Genomic DNA, 6,043 nt, shown 5'->3' with positions numbered 1-6,043 from the left:
GAATTTGAACTCAGATCCTCCTGACTCCAGGGCCGATGCTCGTTTCACTGTGCAACCTAGCTGCCCCATGGATGAGGTTTTTTGAGGACTGTAGGTTATCCTCAACTTTGTTTAGCCTGTCTGCTGAGATGGTTTAATGAAGTGTTTTTGCTGCCCATGCTACAGCTTCTTGGAGCCACAGGTGAGAGTTGGGTGACAGGTAGATACCAAAGGTAGATCAGCAGCCCATACACCCTGAAGAACCTAATAAATGCTTGTTGAATTGATTATAGTTTAAGAATAGTATTCTATAAATCATAGAGTCATATGTCAATAAAGGTTCTTCTTATTAAGAAAGAACCAAATAACTTGTACTTTAACTGATTTGTTTTTTGAAGTATCCTACTTTTAGTTACTGAGGATTCTGAATAACAAAATATTAGTGAGAGAGCCACCTGTATGCAATCATATAACCTCAATGTGACCTGTTATCCTAGAATGCCTATGCCTGACCTTACTATTTGTGATCTTGCTTTGCTTTCAACCCTCCTGCTTAGTGTGAGACTATTCTTATTCTGAAGATAAAGGTCAATGGAATAAAAGGAATGACTGCCTGGACAGGAGCTAAAAGAAATTGAAGTGGTCAAAGAAAAACAACTCTGCTCTCAGAATAAAATATTCTTTCTGTAATAGAAAATTATCACCCTGAGTCAACACTGGGCAAAGAATATAACTTTGAGGTTAGGTAATGATATGATAATCATAATTTCATTGTTACTTTAAATGTGAAACTAGAAGAAAATGTACTTTACGGTATATTTTTTTTCTCATTTTCACTGCAACAATACAGCAAGTAGGAATGAATCATAAAGGAAACAAATCTCCAACTAGGGCCTTTAATGAAACACAAAAAGGGATATTTTATTCTAATTTGTACAAAGGAAACAACATCATAATATTATTTATTAAAAGTAATCAATTCTTCTAAAAAGCAAAATTTCCATGAAGGTTTTCACACATACTAATAGGTAGTTAGGTGGTATGACTAAAGGGATGGTGGTACCCTCAACAAAAATAGAAACATGAATTGAAAGAGGAAGTAGGTGGCAAAGATAATGGATCAAGATAACTGATACCCCATTCCATTATGTCTGCCTCATGAAAAATAGTGTGTGTGTTTGGGCGGTAGGAGGAGGAGTATTACTCATCATTAACTCTACCTTTCAAGGGGAACTTTTTGAAGTCAAGACATGAACTGGGAATCATTGGATAAGAATTTTCTTAATGACACCTGAAAAGCAACTGCCATGGATACTGGCTATAGGGAGGCTACAGTTATTCAAAATGGCCAACACTAGGCTTAGGAGAGGGTACACTGGGTGTTTGTCTAAAAAACAATCACACCTATCCTTATCCCTCAATACTGCCTAAAACTATTCTACCTCTCCTGGGCAAGAACTACTTCCATGTAGCAAATCTCTTCATTTTAGAAGCAAGAAAACTGATATCCAGAGTGATTATATGATTTACTCAAGGACACAAGACTAGTGGATAGGCAGAGCCTGGTTAGAACTAGTGTAGTTTTAATATATTTTTTTTAAATTTTGTATTATTTTATTGAAAGTTCTCAGAGATTGTTTACTTTTTCTTCTCCACATCTTGCTCTGCAGTCTCCTTGGCTCATTTTGCTTAGATTCCAAAGAGACGAGCATTGGCCCAGGCCATTTGAAGACTAGCAAATGCCTTGAAATTCTTCTCGTGTTCAGTAATGACTCCAGCTTTCTCTTTCTGGTAGACATTTCTGATGGGCAACTGGTACTGTAAGCTGGGTTGCCAACTTGAGTTCTTCAGCAGAGCTATCTCCCTTCTTGGGTGCAGATGGTTTCTTTGGGAAGATGATCAGTTTGGAACGATATTCTTTCAGCCGCTACAAAATTTGCCTGCAGAGACTCTGTAGACTTATTTCAGCGATGAGGGTCCACAGAGATATGAATGATCCGTGCCACTTTTTTTATGGATACCAGGCACCCGAAGCTCTTCCCAGCTGAATCCTCTACCAGCACATATTTTGGTATGGTATTGGGCAGGGCACCTCATGATGGGCCAAATAGGACCAGATGCAGGATGTGGAGCAATTTGACATGCTTTTGCTTGACGAGCTTTTCACCTTCTGATCTTCCTGGCTGGATGGTTAAACCATGTGGTAACTCTTCTTTGCCAGTCTTTGTGGAAATGGGGCTTCAGAATCATGCCATTTTGGCTGGGCTCTATGACTGCTTAGAGCCCTCCTCACAGGCACTTCAGCCGATCATAAAGGCAATGTTAAAGTTTTTTAAAGAAATAACTGTCATAAATTACTTATATTCGCCAACATTACTAAAGATAGGAAGATCAATTTTTTGACAAATCTTTGCACCCCCACCCCCACCTTTATCTATAAGAATCAACACTTTTCCACTATTTCATAAAAAGGAAAGGAAATAAAGAAAACAGCCTATGTTTCTTCATTCCTTTGTTGGCTAAGAATTCTATATGAAGGTTCTAGAATGGCTAGTGGCCCTGGATCAATTTTTGTACATATGCTATGAGATACAAGCATGATGTTTTCCCTTTTTTTCATTATAGTAAATAACTTTTATGTAGTCGAGACAAGAAATTATATTCCTTGTGCTGATTTTTTTTTTGTTGTAGAAAATTCTTCTGTAACAACCGACACAAGACTATCACTATGGGCCAGAAATCAGAGTCTAGATATATTGTTGTTAAGGTTAGCTGTTAGATGTAACTATTTTTGTTGGGGGATTGGGGTGGGGCACAGAAATCACTTGATTGTATTACTGTAATAAGGTTTGGTTAAGGGAAAACTTCCAGACAATTAGAGCTATACCCAAATAGCATGGGCTGTCGAGGGATGTAGTAGGCTCTCTTTATTGTAGGTTTTCAAGAAGACAAAAGCTACACAAAATTTTATGACTCATGTTGAGAACACATTCTCTGATTCTTTCTGTAATCTGATTATGAACAAAAAAAAAGAATATTATCTGGAGGTAATGTAAAAATTCTATGAAATTTATAGAAATCTGATATATATATGATTATTATTTTAAAATATATCCAATAATATAATATCTTTAAGATAATACTGAAAGCCCATAAGCATTTATTAAGGGCCTACTATGTGCCAGACACTATGCTAAACTTTGAGAATACACATGCAGGTAAAAGATAGTCTCTGCTTACAATCTAAAGGGAGAGGACAACACATAAAAAAAAACAGCTGGAGAGAGGAGGAGAAAGATGCTTCCATGGGGGCATTGAGAAGAAAGACCAACAGAGTCAGGAATATAGCTGGAGAGGAATAAAGAAATTGCTGGCCTGGGTCTCCTCCTTAAAATGGAAGTTCTAGGAGTAACTAGTCAATCAGAGGGAGAGGCATCATGAGCTGAGGCAAGGATGGGCTGCTGACCTGTAAACCTACTATTAGGTTTTCAGTGTTAATATTTAGAACTCAGAAATTGACAAATCCTACAGATCAGAACTTGATTCATTGCTTTGTTAATTGTCTAGTCTTAAGAAAGCAATGGAGAAAATTTTAATGATGCATATCAAACTTAAAAGTCTTGTGCGTACTTTTATTTTCAGAGATCCAGCTGTCATAAGTTTATCAGTGTACCCTTCGGTGGAGGGTACTTCCAGTGTGTGAATTCTAGAAGTGAAGTTAGGATAAAGAGGTTTCTGGAACATGATAGAGAAAGACCAGGAATAATGGTAGATGGGAAGGCTGTGCAGTAAGTATAACCATGAATTCTGGGAAGCACACTTCGAATATTTATTTAACTTCTGTTCCTCAAATGCTTTCAACATGAGAAGAATATGATAGTACTTCAGTGAAATAAATATAAGAGCAAACTGCATGCACAAAACTTAATGTATAAGTTCTTATAGGTCAAAACAGAATGATCTAAAAAAAGGAAAGAAAGAAAATATGCCAAATTATATTCTAAAATAGATAGATCTCTACCAAACCAAGGTTAAGAGGAAGGTTTTATAGAAGTCCTTTTTTAAATGATCAGAAGAGAAATGTTTTTTTTTAAAGTTGCTATTCCTGTAATCCACTATATGTGCCTTTTCTAAAATGTGATTTAGCTTCAAAACCATAATCTGTGAAATTTAAATGACATGCATTCATAGTGCTTCCACATATGTGCAAATTGCACAAAATGGAATTTCTGCAAAATTATTCATACAGTTCTTCCAGAACCATGCCATCCTGAAAACTGGGTCTCAGATCCAGTCTTCTATATTTCCTAGAGAGGAAAAAAGATGGATCAGCTATAGATATTTTAAATTGTATTGCTATTAGAATGTGTTGGTGCAATTAATGGTAGATCTGGAAATGGATCCAAAATCTAAATTCAATAGGTCTGCTATAGAGAAAAGGTTTAAGTGATGAAGAAAGCTCCGGTTTATCTCATTTAACATGGTGGCTCTTGGGTTTAGATAAATACTGCTTATCTTATTAAGGACCCATTTATTCCTATGGTCCTGGAGTCAAGAAGATCTGAGTTCAAATCAAGCTTCAGACTTACTTCTTGAATGACCCCAGGCAAGGCACTTAAACCTGTTTGTCTTAGTTTCCTCATCTCTAAAATGAGCTGGAGAAGGAAATGGCAAACAACTCCAGCACCTTTGCCAAGAAAACCTCAAATGCAGTCACAAAGTCAGACATGATTCAAATGACTAAACAATAACAAATATACTAGCATTTTTGACATAATACATGTTGTGTCTTATGAAAATCTTTTTTTCCCCATCCCACATTAATTTATATATTCATTTTAATTTTGTCATTCATATTATTACTATGGTAAATTATAATAATTTTTCCAAAATTGGCCATAATCTATCATCTATGTGATATGTTACTATAGCCCCTTTGTTTCTATTTTATTTAAAATTTATTATTTTATTTAAGTTTTTGCATCCATGCCCATTATAGGTATTGATCTACAAATTTCTTTCTCTATTTTCATTTTTCTTGGCTTAAATACCATAAAATATTTAATCACAAAAATAATTTGTTAGGTCTCTTCATTTTACTTTTTTCACAAGTAATTTCTGTAATGTTGGAATTAACCATTCTTTTAAAATTTAAGAAAATCTGATGATAAATCCATCCGTACTCATTTTTTTTTTCTTCGGAACCTGATTTGGCTTGCTCATATTGTATTTCTGGGGTTGTATTGCCTAAAATCTCCATTTCTTATAATGTTATTCTGGGGGCTTTTTGTATGTGTAACTACCCCTACATTTGGTTTATGTTGTAGATCACATTGGCATATAGTTGGACAAAATAGTTTTAAATATTATGCTTTATTGTTTCTTCATTTTGTGAGTTCATCTTATTCATTTTTGATACTAGCAAAATAATTTCCCTTCATAAAAATGAATTTGGTATTTCATTTAAAAAAATAGATCCTAGTTTCTAATTAATTCATTTTTACTTTGAACTTTGTTAATCTCTTCTTTGGTTTTCAGGGTCTTTTTTTATTTTTTTAATTGGGTTTTTTAATTTGTTTGTTTTAAAGTTACATGTCTCATACATTGATCTGTTCTTTTGTTGATGAAAGAATTTAGAGATGTACATATTCCCTTTAAGGACTGCTTTAGTTGTATTTCAAGATTTTGGTATGTTGTCTCATTATTGTTGTTATCTTTAGTTAAATCATTTATCATTTTTGTTAATCCTTGACCACCAATTCTTTAGGATTAAGCTACTTCATCTCCAACTAATTCTGATCTTTTTTTAAATGATCCTTTCTTGAATAAAATTTTATTGCATGTGATTGGCATTTCTGCTCTTCTGGTTTTGCATATGAGCTATTAATGTCCTAATATATGTTGAATTTTTTAAAGGGTACTACATACAGTTGAGAAATATTTATACTTCCTTCTATTCCCCTTCAATGATCATTAATGGTCTACCATGTCTAACTTTTCTAAAATTTTAATCAGGTTCCTTTTTCCTTATTTTTTTCTGATAGCTCTAGACCTGAAAGGCATA

General features: G+C 34.5%; 1 pseudogene; it reads right to left on the bottom strand.

Moving 5' to 3' along the window:
• Positions 1-1,617: 1,617 nt before the first annotated feature.
• On the bottom strand, positions 1,618-5,239 carry LOC110213295 (large ribosomal subunit protein eL13 pseudogene; annotated as a pseudogene).
• Positions 5,240-6,043: the final 804 nt, after the last annotated feature.

This window comes from Phascolarctos cinereus, unplaced genomic scaffold (assembly GCF_003287225.1).
Source record: "Phascolarctos cinereus isolate Bilbo 61053 unplaced genomic scaffold, phaCin_HiC Scaffold_726;HRSCAF=1367, whole genome shotgun sequence".
NCBI lineage: Eukaryota > Metazoa > Chordata > Mammalia > Diprotodontia > Phascolarctidae > Phascolarctos > Phascolarctos cinereus.
This window is presented reverse-complemented; position numbering and strand designations above follow the sequence as displayed.